Source organism: Delphinapterus leucas, chromosome 5 (genome assembly GCF_059928025.1).
Source record: "Delphinapterus leucas isolate spDelLeu-1000000601 "Yukka" chromosome 5, BTC_Dleu_Yukka2, whole genome shotgun sequence".
NCBI lineage: Eukaryota > Metazoa > Chordata > Mammalia > Artiodactyla > Monodontidae > Delphinapterus > Delphinapterus leucas.
In genome coordinates, this window is record NC_143133.1 from 34,978,058 (window position 1) to 34,995,579 (window position 17,522).

A 17,522-nucleotide genomic window follows, 5' to 3' on the forward strand; every position below is an offset into this window, starting at 1 on the left:
AAAATATACCAATATCTCTTAAGTCTCTTAAAAAAAAGAGCAAAGCAAATCCAGTGATCTATAGAAAAAAATACATTGTAACCAAGTTGGATTTAGTCTATAAATGCAAAATTGGGTAATCATTAACCAGTCAATGTAAGGTATCATATTAATAGAATAAGGGAGAAAAATCATTTGATTATTTCAAAAGTTGCAGAAAAAACAGCTATAGCAGAAACAATTGGTAAATGAGGAATAAAGAAAATTCTCCTTTAGATAAAGGGTACCTACAAAAAATACTTATAGTTGGATTTCCATATGACATTAAAAAATAGTATAAACATAACTGTAGTTATGTTTATATAACTATTCAATATGTAGTTATGTTTATATAACTATTCACACATCTATTCAAATATGTACTCAAGATTGTAGCCAGTGCAACATATGAAAAACAATTAGAATTCAAAAGGAAGAACAAAAATGTCTTTTCCAGATTATATATATGCATGTAGAAAATCCTAAAAAATCTATGGGGAAACTATTGGAATTAATATCTACATTTAAGATGGTCTTTGGATATAGTCAGTAAACAAAATTAATTGTATTTCTATATATCAACTACAAACACTTATGAAGTGAAATTAAGAAAATTGTTATTATTTGCAATAACCTCAAAAACCACTGAATACCTAATAAAAAATCTCACAAAATTTGTACAAAAATATTACATGGAAAAATACAAAATATTTTTGAAAGATTAAAGAAAGCCTTAATATGAGGAAGGGCATATTATGAATAAAAATGTCAGTGTTGGGCTTCCCTCGTGGCGCAGTGGTTGAGAATCTACCTGCCAATGCAGGGGACACGAGTTGGAGCCCTGGTCTGGGAAGATCCCACATGCCGTGGAGCAGCTAGGCCCATGAGCCACAACTACTGAGCCTGCGCGTCTGGAGCCTGTGCTCCGCAACAAGAGAGGCCGCGATAGTGAGAGGCCCGTGCACCGCAATGAAGAGTGGCCCCCGCTTGCCGCAACTAGAGAAAGCCCTTGCACAGAAACGAAGACCCAACACAGCCAAAAACAAATAAATAAAATAAATAATAAAAATAAAGGAATTCCCTTAAAAAAAAAAAAAGTCAGTGTTTTCCAAATTGGTCCATAGATGTAATACCAATGAAAATTCCAGAAGTTTTATTTTGTAAAAATCCACAAGATTCTAAATTTATATGAAAGTGCAAATAGCCAGGAATAGCCAAGCTTGAAGCAGAACAAAGTTTTAACACTTACACTACACGATTGTAAGAATTGTTATTAAGCCATAGTAATTAAGACAACGTGGATATATGGGTAGAAATATAAATAGGCCATTGACATAGACTAAGGAGTCCATAAAAAGACCAATACATGTAAAGCCACTTGCCTCATGACAAGAGGGGCTTTAGAGCAATAGGAAGAAGATCGTCTATTCAATAAATGATGCTGGTTCATCTGGGTATCCCTTTGGGAAAACAGTAAATTTTAACCCTCTCTCACACCATAAACAAAAACCACTTCCAGGTGGATTGTATTATGATTATGATTAAATTATATTTTTATATGAAAGATAAAGCATGAAGCTCCTAGAAAGTAACAAATGGAATGTATTTAAGGCTTTGGTGTAGGTGAATATTTCTTAAACAGGAAACAATTATTCCTAACCATAAAGGAAAAGATTGATAATTTAAATATATTAAAATTAAGATTTCTGTTTATTAAAGTTACTATTAAGAGAGTTTATAAACAAACCACAGTGAGCTAGAACATATTTGCAACATATGTAACTGACAAATTGTGTATTGGTAGAATACATGAGGAACCCCTAAAAATCAATAAGAAAAAAGAAATCTCCAGACAACCAAATAAAAAACTTGGCAAAAATGCATTAAAAAGTATTTAGGGAAATGCAAATTAAAATCAGAATTAGATACTATTGCACACATACCAGAATGGCCAATGAATTAGACTAACAACACCATACATCAGAAAAGACGTAGCATAGTTGAGACTGTCATACGCTGTTGTAGGGGGGTTAAATTTGTAGCACCACTCTGGAGATCAGTGTGGTAGTATCTGCAAATCTAAGTACGTATACTCTGGCCCAGCATTTCCACTCCTGGGTATACACCTATCAGACAAGTGCATGTCTGCATCCCAAAACGTATATACAAAAATACTCATAAAATTATATTATTTATAATAGTCAAAAGTGGGAAAAAACAAATGACCACCAAAAATGAAATGGGTAAATAAACTGTGCTATTTTCACACAATGGACTACTATAAGGCTATGAAAATAAATGAAATATTGCTACACCAACAATACTGATGAATCTCAGGCTGTTACTGCAACTGAAGAAAAGCCAGACACAAAATAGTATGTTTTATATAACTCCATTATATAAATTTTCAAAACAGGCAAAACTAATTAATATTAAAAACCAATTAATGCCATTAGACACTAGTATGGGCAGTGTGGTTGTGACGGTAACAGGCACATTGGAGCTACTGAGATTTTCGCAATATTTTATTTATTAACGTAGCAGATTCGCCAATCTGTGAATTCTCTATCTTCTTTAGCCCATGTTGTGGACTGATCTGTATTCCCCACAATTCAAATGTTGAAGCCCTAACTCCCAGCATGATGGTGGTATTTGGAGTTGGGGCCTTTGAAACATAATTAGGTTAGATGAGGTCATTTCAATGGGGCTCTAGTCCTATGGGATTAATGCCTTATGCGTAGAGACACCAGAGAGGAAAAGTTATATGAGGACACAGAGAGAAGGTGGTCTCCTAAAAGCCAGAAAGAAAGCTCTCACCAGGAGCACAATGGATTGCAACCTTGATCATGGACTTCCCAGCCTCCAGAACCATGAGAAATAAATTTTTGTTTTTTAAGCCACCCAGTCTATGGTATTTTGTTATGGTAGCCTGAACGGTGTAAGACAACCCAGAAGCTACAGGAAGAGAAATACTATATTTTTAAATCTTGCATCTTCTGCATGTAGCACTATGCCTGTCTAAAAGTAGGCTTGCAAGAGATATTTAAACACTTCCTTTCAACATGCTCTTTCAGTGAAAGTAAAAATCTCACATCATTTCTTTAGCTTGTCTTACAAAAACGAAACCACGTTATCTACCATATATAAAAATTACAATAAGTAATATTGAATATGCTTTTTCAAATATACTACCTTGAAGTTTCACTACATCCTCTTGCTATTGCTCCCACTTTCCACTCTTTTGGATACTTTACCACTGGTTTACAATTCTTTATAGAATGAGTAACCTCAACTTCCAAATCAGTACTGCAACTTGGGTAGATCTATCAGAATTTAAATCTCAACTGAAAAGTATGTGTTCTTAGTGCAATATAATACACCTTCTTCTGTGGACCAAAAGGTATTATCTGGGATCCATTATGTAATGCAGGAGATATATAAAGTTATTAGTGTATATGATCATGGATTATTGGGAAATTCAATCCCACATTTTCTGAGGCATTCTATAATCTATATAATAATAATATGTATACTTTTGGTTTTAACTCAATAATGGGTATGAAATAATGCAAATCTTTCTAATATCCATCTTTCATTCACTGACTTTCTTCTTTTTTAGGTTTTTACTCTCTTCTAAGCCTTTCTTGGTTACTTGTTTTTAGCCATTTTTGAACAGTGCTGCTAAAAAATGTATAGTCAAATATGGACTATACTAAGGGCTTCCCTGGTGGTGCAGTGGTTGAGAGTCCGCCTGCCGATGCAAGGGACACGGGTTCGTATCCCAGTCTGGGAGGATCCCACATGCCGCGGAGCAGCTGGGCCCATGAGCCATGGTTGCTGAGCCTGCGCGTCCGGAGCATGTGCTCCGCAACGGGAGAGGCCACAACAGTAAGAGGCCTGCATACCGCAAAAAAAAAAAAAAAAAGAAAGGACTATATTTATAACTCTCATTTTAATTCTTTCAAATACCATTCCTGCACTCCCAAAAAAGAGGACAAAGGGGAAACTACCCAAAGTAAGACACTGATTCTGTTTATATGAACATGCATATTGAAATACAAAGACTTCAAAGTGCAATAATATATAGTGCTTTGCATTTATGTAGCTCTTTGCTTACCAAAGAGCTTCATGTACTTTATCTCCTTGTATCTACATATGTATTTTATTAGTATATTTTTGATGTGGCCTACAAAAACATAAAACTTTTCTGTTATCTATTCTTTAAAATACCTGTGTTTCATTCTGTTTTTGCATTATCAGTCTTACATCTGCATCCTGGTCAGTTATCTGCTCTTTGTTCTTTCAAACAATACATTTCAAAACTACAGTGTTAAAGAGTAATTGTAAATAAAGAGTGCCCTTCTCCTGAATTATTTAATATTTAACTTTGTGTCTTAATTGCATATTTTATTCTTTCTGGCATTTTTTTTCATAATAGTGTTAATCCTATTTTTAAAATAATCATGGTCAATAATTTGAAAAGGGGGTTACATGTTATAAAGTCTATTCCAAAGAGCCTTAATTGATCACCACCTTATTGATCACAGCTAATTCTTTATCCTCTGTTGCTAACTAGTTTAAAATCCTCTCATATTTAACCATCTTAAATTGTAGGTTTTCAATATCTTTTATACCTTGATCCTCCAAACGTCTTACCCTTGGGAAGCAACCTCATATGGGGTAATTTTGCATCTCTCTCTTTTTTTTTGTCCCATATTTTGACCTTTGGCAGTATTTTACCCTGAAACGTCATATCTCCTTTGAGCAGCATTGACAATCTCTGCTACACGATTGAATCTCCTCCACAATGATTTCAGTTGCTGCCTTTCAATTGTTTGGGCTTACTGTTCCATAAAGCAATAAAAAAAAAAAAAAACTCTCCACAGAGATATCCCATATCCAGGTGGTAGAAGGCAAACATAATTAATGCATAAAAGACAAAGGATTAAAATTGTTTTATAGTACTGTATGTTTCTAAGAAAAATCTCCCCCTTTTTTTGCTAAACCATCAACAAACATGTATTGTGCATCCTAATAAGTGTGTCGATTGCTAAGCACATTACAGTCCCTCTTTACAAGTTTAATATATAGATTATTCCTAAAAAAATTATGTAAAATATAGTAGCCAATTTTTTTATTCCCATTATATTTTCTTTATTTCTCATCACTCTAAACCAGTTTTTTATTGATTGTGGATGTTGAGTTTTTGCATTTACTTTATTCCTAAGAATTCTTTTCTGACATCATCCCTGTGATTCTGTTCTTCCAGTAGTTGTTAATAATGGACTTGGCATCAGTATTTATAAATTAATTTATTTATTATTCACTGCACTGCTGTTAAATTGGGCCATTGTTTTCTATTAGGAACTCTATTGTTTAATATATACAGAGTAGAGGGTATCTTGGACTTTCTTTACACCATCTTTTCACATCAGATCTTATATAGCAAGTCAGAATAACCTCTGAAAGTCCAGAACAAGAGGTCTAGTTAGGCCAGAAGGCTGAAGAACATGGCATTTTGGAAAAAGAAAGAGTACAGTTGGCTCATGATGGGCATGGAAGTGCCATTAAGACACAAAATCCAGAGTCTGTTTGATCACAGTCAGGTTTTCAGTTAGATCAGTGATTTAACCCGAAGAAGCCCTTTGGTTGCAAGTAACAAAAATCTTAATCTAATTTAGTTTTTAAAAAATGCTGACATAAATACATTCTTACTGGCTTCAGGATTGTACAGAACCAGGGGTTCAAGTAATGTCTCCAATTACCTCAAGAACTCCCTCTTCAGAGAGCTCAGACTAATATGTCCCACTGAGGACTTGGTCCACCCTGAGTCATGGGCCTGTTTCTGAAACAAGTACAGTACGTGTGGTGTGAATAGTGCAGTGTCAGCCCTACCCCAACCTGTGTGAAAAGCCCTCCTTCACAAGGAACAATTGTTTCTATTAGTTGAAGAGGGTAGGGGCAGGGGGCAGGGAAAACCAGTAGATATGCAGTAGCTGGTCAAATTCCAGATGGTTATGATCAAACAAGCCAGAGGAAGTAGGAACCAATCCTATAAACATATATAACTACTAGTGGGAGACAGGGACAGTGAAAGAAGAAATACTGGCTACAAAGGGCCAGAACCTAGACAAGAAGGAAGGCTTGGTTGATATCTCCAGAACCCAGAGTCAGAAGGATTGACTAACTGGGGTCAGAATCACAGCAGAAGTGTGTGCAATTGTTAGGGAAGACAGCTGCAAATCGACATTGATAATGAACCAATATCTTTGGAGGCATGGGCTCCTGGTACGCTTCCCCTTCAAAACCTCAGTTGACATACAGAAGCTGAAATAGAGTGTGGGTGGAATTAAAGTCATAGGCCAAGCAAGTAGGGGTGCATTGCTAGAATGGAGGAACAGTCACAAACCTCCTTATAACATGTATCCCCCTTTTCAAATTATTGACTCACTGCCAGGGAATTAGATGGACCTATCAGATAAATATTATATTATTGCTCAAAATAAATGTCACTATTCTTTTTTTCCAAGCTGGTGTTTGATATAGAGGAATTTGTTCTGTACAAGTCCATATATCCCCACCTAGTTAAGAAGCCTATAATCTTGCATCAACTATTAAGTGGTATTTTCACACCTTGTTTATTCATTACTTTCTCTTTTTCCTGTTTTCCTAAGGAACAAAAATTATTCTAGTGCTAACAATTCCATCTTTACTAATTATTATCGCCTTGAGGATTATGAAGCTGGTCTAGGTAAAGCACCCAGCACAGAGCTCGGCCCTTAGAAAGCACACATTCAATTTTTTTTCTACATAGGAAAGCATAACTAAATAACTCACGATCTGTACTTTTTCATACCATGGCTGACACAGTGCCTGAATTACCATATATTGAATGGAATAACACAAAGACAGAGTCTCAGCTGAACACAAAATTCTGATAAACTGATGGGTCAGTGCCTCTGAGTTATCTGTTTTCATGAGTTTATAAATGAGGGGAGCCTCATCCTTTGGGGACATGTCTCAGAGGAAGGGAAGATGAGAGACAGAAGAATCAGGAATGACAGGATGGAAACTTTTCTCAATTGGGCCTGAGAGTCCAGGCCTAAGTCTGTGGTAGAAGGAAAAATAGTTGAAATGAGATTTCCTCATAAGGGGCTCGATGAGACTCAGGCACAGACCATGCTGTTTCTAGGGTCCAGATGACAAAAGTGCAACACAGGCTTGGAGACATGAGCTTTCTACAGACTTTTTCATGATAGGCATTCTTTCTGAAACTGAAGGGTAGTTTGTCCCTGTGAAGATGTGGCCAATTGGGGAGACCAAGTTCAAGGGCAGTGCTACTCAAAGTGTGGCCTACATTTGGTCCCAATCCATGAACTATTGGTACAGAGAGTGAGAGTAGGCACTCAGAAACTGTGACAGCAATTGGACATTGCCGTGACTTTCAAGAATATGCTATTTTTCTAGAAATTCATTTTTATTGTATTTTACAAATGTATTGGTTTTGTGTCAGATTAAGGGAGAAAACTCTTCCTTCAGCAGAGGTAGTTTGAAGAGAACTGCTCTAGGGAATGTTCTGTGTATTACTGGAGATTACTGTCAGCTCTGGAGGGGGCAAGTCACCTCCCTTACGTGGGTTTCTGGTAGTGAACATCAGTAAAAAACTGAAATGGGGAATGCTTGAATGAATTTATCCCCAAACATATGTGTGCTGAACAAAAAGGTTCTGATGATTTGCTGTGTGCAAACATAAGTAACATACATGTTGGTCTTTATTGTATATATGACCCCACTAGATTTCCAGAAAGAACTGGGAGAGATTTTGGCCTGAGAACTGAGATCCTGCATCAGGAGGTGAGGGGCAATGAGTCCATAAAATTTGGGTTATTAATATCACTGTTGGATTAGTTGTTCCTGCCTAGAAATTTTGGGTTAATATCCTACTATTTTCTGTATATGTCTATGTGTAGTAAAATAATACTATAAAGTAACAGTTGAACGAATTGTTACAGGAGAAACAAAACAACAAAAAATAGCTGCTTGGTCATCCCAATAAATAACAGAGCAAAGGGGTAATCTAAGCACTTCAGCCAGCCCAAAGGAGAGTCTGAATAGGAGGACATCAGTGAATATCGTGGGAAGGGGACACCAGGAAAGGGCTCTCCTATGAGATGGTAATTTCATAGGAGTATCAATTGATCTTAAAGTAAAGAAAAAGAAGAAATGAATTCTGACTTGGTGGAATGCAAGAGTTTCATTGTTTGATGGTAAATGACTTAAGCCTTAGGATTAAAAAAAGATTTTCAAGAGACTGAGTTGAATTGGTGGGAAGAGTATATTCCACACTTCACTGACCTTGTAACGATGAGTGAGTTACTTCAGCTCTCTGTGCCCCTTTCCTCCTCTCTAGGAGATAATTAACAATTGTAGTGATTTTATAGGTTTAGTTACAGAAAGAACAGAGGACATAGTGAGAAAGTGAAAATTAGTCCTGCTGGTGACCACATGTTCCTAAAAGAACATCAATGCTATTTGCAATGAGATACAATGAGGTCAAGAAAACAAAATGTTTTCAACAGGACACACACAAGGCCACATTCAGCTACGTGATAACTAAAATCTTCTCCTTTTGAGTGACTGCTGCCTTTCACCAATGATATTCCAGGTGTGCTTTGTTCCTCCTGAAAAAGATTACATAGATATTCAATTGCTAGACTTGTTCTCACAACTAACCCTACCTGAGCATCAACCAGCACAAACAAGCCCTATAACATGCCCCTCCTTATTCTCCTCACTGAGATGAAGCCAGGGGATCTGTGGAGCGAATTTTCCCTTTGCTGCAGCAAGCTAAATAGACCTAACTTTTTTTTTTTTTTGGCTATGGGGGTGTGCCCCGTGGCCCTCAGTGGTATATAACAACAGAAATCATTTACAATAGAGGATGCAATGGATAGAAACACTACACTCTGTCATGCAGGAAGGCTGAGTAGTCACCTTCCATTTTACAAGTGAGAAAACTAAAAGGAATACAGTGAAGTCATTTTCTTCATCAGGACACACAATACCATAGTGAATGGTAAACCTGAGCATTAGCCAAGTATCCAAATCTGGTATTTGACATTATTGTAAAGAGTTTTTGTCAGGAAACTCAGTTTGAGGGTAATGGAAGAGATGATAAAGGGCCAGAGTGGACAAGAACAAAGTCTAAAAATTGCAAAGCAAACACAGGATGCCTGGCCAAGGTGTTGGTCTAAGTCTCTTACTCTACTCAATGCCGTGCTAACATTTACCAGCACCCTCCCTCACCCCATTGTCTTCACTATATTCAGCTATGGATGACTTCACTTCCTAAACTCGCTTTTCTGAAAAGGGTTCTTACAGAGCCACAGAACTGCATCATCTAGTACTTTATTCTCCCCTTCTAGATACACAAAAGGAGAAAGTCTAGCTAGTTAGAAGGGAAGACAAAAGTTCAGGTGTCCTTACCATACAATGCTCTTTTATGATAAAAATTATCCTAATTAGTTCCCGTGTTGTGACTTTGGCCACATCCTCTTCATTCACAAACATGTCTGCCTTTCTACAGTACATACTTCTGCCAAAGGTTGACCAAAACAGGCCATAATTTATAAAATCCTATGTGCAGAGCCCATGTCTCTCAATAACTTCATTGTACAATTTTAAACTTTTCCTTTTAAAACTTCTATAACTTCTTATATCTTAAGAACACCACGCTCTTCACCCAGATATTCTCTCTTCAATACACAGTGAAAAAAATCAAGGAAATTCCCTAGTGCAGATTTTAATAAGACAGAATTAATTTAATCTACATGTGTTAACCTGCTCTGTGAATGTAGAAAGTCACAGAAAATTGTAACCTTTTTTTTGACAAAATAAAAGAATATCTACTCAAAAAAAGAAAAAAAAAATCAAGGAAATTTATATTATTTTTCACTTGATTTATTTAATAGATCATTAAATCACTTTCACTTCAAGTTTTAAATTATTTTAACATATCTACTAAGAGCACTCGACTTTGACTATCTTTGCTCTCTTTCTTAAGTTACGTTGACTTTCCTTTGTACATCTCTCATTAATTCCTTGACCTTTGCTGTTTTTCTCATGGTCCTTCATAATTTGCCTGTGAAGGTTTCCACTCGCCATTTCTCTAATTATGTGTAGATAGTATACAGTTTTCAACCTCTTTAGTAATCCTAGAAATGAAATCTAGTAATCTGATAAATTAAGTACAGTACATCTCACTCTTAGATTTCATGTATTAGGTATTGACTTTAATTCACACAATTATAAATAAAATCTACTGAAGCCGAATAATTTTCTCCCAAATATCCTTTCCCAATTTAATGACAATGTTAATCTTTATTGTATTTATCCTAAATTGTACAGATGTAAAGCAGAGATGACAAATACTTGGCAAAAGGGGATGCCTTTCTCTTCCTATGACAATGGTTTGTAAGACTCCTAAGAAAATCCAGCAGCTTCTACCCTACCTCTCAACAAACCTACATTCTACTCCTCAGAGGTCACAGAGTTCAGTTCTTTCTGGTGTTTCTTCTGATATTTACCTCTGTATTTTTTTTAGTTTATTTTTTATTGAAGTATATTTAATTTACAATGTTGTATTAGTTTCTGGTGTACAGCAAAGTTACTCAGTTATATATATATATATATATATATATATATTTGAATATACACATATATTTGAAAAAGAATATATATATATTCTTTTTCAAATTATTTTCCATTATGGTTTATCACAGGTTATTGAATATAGTTCCCTGTGCTATACAGTAGGATCTTGTTGTTTATTCAGTTTATGTGTAATAGTTTGCATCTAGCTAGTCCCATCCCAAACTCCCAATCCAATCCTCCCCCACCCTCCCTTCCCCCTTGGCAACCACAAGTCTGTTTTCTATGTCTGTGTCTTTTCTGTTTTGTAGATAAGTTCATTTGTGTCATATTTTAGATACCATATGTAAGTGATATTATATTACCTCTATATTTTTAAAATACTATGTGTTTACTGATACTAGCTTTTAGTTGTGATGGTTTAGCTCTCTTAAACGCCCCCTCATGCATGCCCATATTATTCCCCCATCCACCACATTGTAGCTATATCATAATGTGTGCTTACACCAGTGCTGAGTGCTTACCTCTTATGAGTGTATCATTTTAATTCATAGCTAAGCCATATATTTTATGATCATTGCACATTTTTTGCACAATTCTTTGTTTTGTGTACAATTAACATTGATCCTCTCTTTTTGTGTGCTTAGTTTTTCACAAAAACATCACTAATATATTCCCAAACTCTGCCCATAAAAAAAATCCCCGATCAATACGTGTAAGTACTTTATTAAGCTTTCCATTTTATTTTCTGTTGCAGATACATCTCTCCCTAAGCCCTCTGTTCTGTATATACTGGTTGCTCTCTAAGCCTGATAACTTGCTCTAAACCTATCATCTTGAGATCTCCCTTCCTTTGAGTCTAGGGCTTGTCTTCAATATTCTGCTCCTTTAAACACTTTGATTTCTTTTTCTTTGTTAAGTTGTTCATTGTGTTGGACTATCTTTTATAAGTTCCTTGAGAAATTGCACAAGGATGGTAAGTTTGATGGTAAGTTTAAGATCTTTCATGTCTGAATAACTCTTTAATCTACTTTTAGACTTGATTGATAGTTAATGGATTCTAGGTTGGAAATCATATTCCCTTAGAATTGTAGAGGAATTATATGGTGAAGACATATACTTTGTTGTGCAAAGACACACACTGTTTCATTTTCCTCTAGGCCTACTTTGCAATTTGGTGGGGCCATGTGCCTGGGATTAAGGGATGTATTCCCTTTCTAACCCTGGCCCTTCCAACCTCCTCATGAACTGCCACACTCTCCCTTTTCCCTTGGGCTGCACCCAATGCAGGGGGTCCAATGCAGAACTCCGGTGAGTCCCTAGCTGACAGCAGAAGCACTATATGAGAGAGTTTAGGCTCCTTAGTACCACCATCTCAGATAGGACTGAGTCACGACAGAGCATTAATATTCCTTTTGCTGAGCCACTGGCATTTGAGAGTTGTTTGTTACAGAAATCAGCCTTTCCTAACTAATAGACATATTCCATTGTCTTCCAGCTCCAAGATTTGCTGATAAGAGGTCTAATGCTATTCTGATGCCTGAGTTTTGTATATGGCCTAATTAGTCTTCATTTTGTCCTTGTCGCATATTTTTTATGGGTCTTTCTTATTCCTTACTCTGGGCAATCTATAAGCCACTTCAATTTGAAGATTCATGTCATTTAACTCGTGCCTTTCTTTTAATTATTTTCTCTCACATCTCAAATTAATTAGAAGTTCGACTTCCTAGATTGACTTCTGTTTGTGTGTTTATCTTTTCTAATTTTACATCTCTTTCCAATTTTACATCTTCTACATTTTAAAAGATGTCCTCAAATTTAACTTTTGACTGCATTTATGATTTCAGTCATATTTTTAATTTTCAATTTTCCATAACTCTTTTATTAGTCTTTGAATTTTACTTTTTAAATAATCCTCTACTCTTATTTCATGGATTCAATATCTTCTCTTACTTCTCAGGTTTATTTTTTCAAAACCTGACTGTTTCACTTAGCATAAAAGCCAAATTGTTTACATTTTTCTGGGGCTCTTGTAAGACCTCATACTATCTGACCCTGTTTTCCCTCTCTGACATCATCTCCCACTGCATTTCCCTGTGCTCACTGAATTTTATCTACAGTTTCCCTTCTCTGCTTTATTTTTCTTCTTAACACTTATTTTTTACTACTGTCTTACTCATTGTCTTAGTGTGCATAGTAGAATACAAGCTCTATTATATTTTTTCTTTTTTTTTTTAAGTGCTAGTTCTCCAGTTCATAGAACTTTCTTGGAAGCTATTAGTGCTTATTAAACATCTTTGAATGGATCTTGAAATCACATCTGTATCCAATGCACAGTAAGAAAGCTGTAAGTTAAAACAAAAGTGTTTTTCTGAAAAACCTGCAAACCTTAGAGAGAACAATCAGTCTCTCCTTAGAACTCCTGCAATAGATATAACATGATTTCTTATCAATGATAACATTTTCTGGTTCCAAAGTTTATTTATTTTGTTCCTTACCTTCTGATACCAACTTTCTGCAGCCATCCTAAAGAATACAGTACCATCTGACTCAGCATAGTATTCAGTCTTTCCTTTGTTGTTTAGATGGTCTATAACAAGATTAGCAAGATGCTGCTTTATCCTTTTATTTTTGATACCCTTCCCATCCCTTTAATCATTTAACTTTTCCTTTTTCCTTTTTATCTTACAGCTCTTTCTCAGTTATTTAATCTCCATTCATAAGTCCTCATTGTTTAACATATTCTGAGTTGAAAATTGTGGGAGGAAGGAGTGGAGATAGAGAAGTAGCCAAAAATGTAAGGTTTATTTTCTGTGTTTCTTAACTGGATTTTTTTAAACAATCAGCCTAACTTTTCTGTAAGTCTCTAGAGTAATTTAGCTATACTGCTGCTTGTATTTTTGATTTCATTTGCTTGTTTTACTATTGAATTAAATATTTCCTTTTACATGTGTGCTGCAAAATATACTATTCTTTATCATATAATATTAATCCTCATTCACCTGAGGTGTAAAGTAGGATAAAAGTGGAACATGTACAAAGGTCATATAGTACCAGGGCAATGGCACATTTGTGGAATTGAGGGAAGACTGCTATAGTGGAAACTCTAGTCTGCAACCCTGACCTGCCTTCAATGGGAGATCTGTCAGACCCTTTAGGAATTGCCTCATCTGTAAGAAACCATCTTGACCAAGGCCAAATTTCTTCCTAGATAGACTGCATCCAGTGACTGATGTGTGAAATTAAAAGTCAGTTCATTTTGGCCCTACTCAAGACAATTCTGAAGGGTCATTGAGCAGCAAAAGCTGACGTGGAGCCTAATATTATATTTTGACTTCTCCTTTTACCCAGCCCCACTTCTTTCCCTTTCCTTCCACAGTTATTGATACAGAGTTGCACAGAAGGCTTCAGAAATATTCAGAGGAGAGATATAACATAAACTGAGAAGCTGGAGGTATATAAGGAAAAGCTTCCATGAGGAAGAGCTGCTTTAAATAAAACTTAAATACTTAAGCTGTAGAATATCAGGCAGTTTCATTAGTCAAGTGAGTTGGGCTGTGCTGTGGTAACAAATCAAGTGGCTCAGTACAATAAAAGTGTGTCTTTCTCATGTTACATTCTAATGTGCGTGATGGCTCTTTAGGATAACTCTCCTCTCAATAATCTAGTTTCCTTCAATAATGTGCCTTCACCATTTTAGAATTCATCATTTCCAGCTATGCAAATGGGGAAGAACAAGCTGGAAAGACAGAGCACTGGGTTTTCACCTAGATATGAAAAGCTGTATATGTTACTTTGACCAAAATTATTTTATTAGATCATGTGACTAGTTATTACTAGTCACATGATCTAATCCTCATGCAAATAAGGAAACTGAGAAATATTTAGAAGAAAGAAGAAATAGAATTGAGGAGTGAATAGCCATTCTCTGCAACACAGATGTAAAAGTGGAAAATATTTCTGATGCAAAGAAAAGCATGCACAAACACACAGAGTTAAGAGACAGTATGGTACATATAGCTTAAGATGAGGTAAGGAGGAGCAGGGAATGAAGTTAAAGTGGTCATCTAGGATCATGTCATAAAGGAGGCTGGATGGCATACTAAGAGATTTTGACCTTATGCCAGACATAAGACTGCCATTAAATATTTAAACAAAAGAATAGTGTGATCAGAATTTTTGTTGAAAAGATTGCTCCATGCCTTGTTGAGAACAGAATGGGAGAAGAGGACAGGACAGGGTAGCAACCTGGAGGCAGGGAAGCTAATAATTGTATGTAATATGCTGTCTATCATATATTTTGTTACCTGATATTAAATATATAACTGGATAATTGTTTCTTAACAGACATATTAAGTGGTCCTATGATTTGAACTATACCCAAGAGATATGATATAGAACGTCTTTATTCTGTCATGCCATGATTTCTCCCATTGGAATAATTTTTTTTCATACCGAACTCTATCAGTTTGGTTTAAGTTCATCTTCATAAAACAGAATGTTAAAATTGCTTAAATAAGAGAGAGGTATATTTCTCCTGCATATGAAATAATTCTGTAAATTATTACAGCACTATCATGAGAGTTCTGTAGGCATCAGGAACCTGGGATTCTTTCCAGATCACTGCTTTGCCACCCTGGTCCAAGACGGCTGTTGAAGCTTTAGCCATTACATTTGTGTTTCAAGCAATAGGAAATGAAATAAAGGTTAAAGAGGGATATGCCTCTTCCATCCTTGCAAGAAGACTAGTTGAAAGTTCTACATCACATATCCACTTATACCTCAGTGACCAGATTTCCTCACATGATCAGACCTAGTTGTAAGGCAAGTTGGTCTTTACTTGTGTGGCAGTACACCCAGTTAAAATCAAAATTATTTTCATTTGTGAAAGAATTGGAAAAAATATTTGATAGGTATCCAGAAATTTCTGCCACTACCTTTTCAAGTCACTGTCTTTACCCTTTCAAGTTTATTTCACTCACTATCCACTATTAGAGTGTCCCTGTATACAGATTCATATCTCATTTATTGTTTTACTAGGAAACACTAATTTTAGGAAAGAAACCATTCTCCTTCACTGGCGTTTCCATATGGAGTGCCCTCTCCACATGGCCTCTCTTCACACCATTCCCACTCTTTGAGGAAGGAATGAATTGCTAATTGGTGGTTGGCAAAAGTCTGACATTCATTGTCCAAGTTTCTTTTTTGGCCAAAGCTAATCTAAAAAGAAAATGAAAACTCTGGAGATTAGCATTCTTTTCTCCCCTCTCTGCCTGAGACCCATGTGAGGCAAGAATCTTGTGTGAGTCTGTTCTTTAGACCGAGTAGTAGTCCACTCCATAGTCTATATTAGGAGGTGGGAGCATTTGCAGACACATTTGGGCTCACACCTAAAGTCTCACCTTTTAATTAGTTTTTATTAAAACTAAAGCTGGTACTTTGATCTTTTGCTTCTGAATTCTTTCTCACTGGGTTACAAGTTCAGGAGGGGAATTAGTACATGATTTATTAGCTCTCTAATTCTCCACCCTCATGAAGATTCTAAACGACAGCCTATAAGAGTCAGGTAAAAACACAATGAATGAAGCTGCTTCATGAAAAAAGACAAACTGGAGACTTTTACTTATATAAAGAGAAAAGAAGTTTCTCAACTCTGTTAATGATTGACAGATAGGAATTCAGACTCACAGTTGTGAGATTTTCAGTTTTTGAGGAGAAGCTAGAAAAGTAGATTTTCATATTAGATCATCTGTTTTCAAAATATTCACTAAACTTAACAAAGAAACTCTAGTGAATCAAACAAAACCTGTCTACAGATCCTTTAGTTGCCAGTTTATTCTAAAACCTCATAATTATCTAAAAATTCCAGTGTGTTTAGTCTAGAAGGGCAGGTTATTATTCTTCTCGGTAAAAGGGGTTCACATATTTGTGACTGGGCACCTTAGATGAGAATAAAATATGACTTTAGGGAGAAAGTCCCCTAGCAATATGAAAATATTCACGGCCAAAAGTAAGGGCTACCCAGCAAAGTCTATATTTATTGACAGCCGCTGGCTGTAAAAATGATTTGCCTTTGAAGATTTTTTGTTTGCTTGTTTGGAAGTAGTGACTAAATTTTTATAAAATTAAGATTGAGAAAGATTAAGATTGAGAAAATGTTAATTGTTACAAACACAGTCAAAAGCTTGCTTATCATGGATATTCAGGTAGTAGAGAAGAGATAATCAGAATATTCTTACATATAAGGCAGCCAGCCTGTTTCAGAGGCATAGGAGGACTTTAAAAATAGAAACTAGCTAAGGTATTGTCACAGGGAACATCGCTAAGGCTCCGTGGTGCGTTGACAACTCATAGGAGCAAGGGAGTTTGGGCTTTCTCTCTCTCTCTTATTTCTTCTCTCTAATATAGTGAGTATATTTCCCAAGAGTCGTTGCATATTTTTTAAATTTCACCACACATTCATGCATCAATGTCTTTTTTTTTTCAACTTCAGGACACAGGGCTAAGTTTATTTTTTCAAATAGTGGAGGTCAGGGATAAGCCATAGAGGTTGTAGCTTTGCTCTGGGAGGAATGCTCACATTTCATTACCAGGTGATTTCAGTTAACAAAATACCAAATCCAAGATTTTATATAAAATCTAGAATATCAACTTTAACTCTTTTTATCTTTTTTCTTTATACTTTATAATGTTTGACCAATCCTGAAATGTAGACTTTTAAAAAATATATATTTGAGAATAAATCTATGGAGTAAATGATTTGATAGAATTTTATCATTTTAGCTTGAACTGTATGGAAAACTAATATTCTAGAACCACACTTTTATCATTATTTATTAAATTAAGTCCATTAT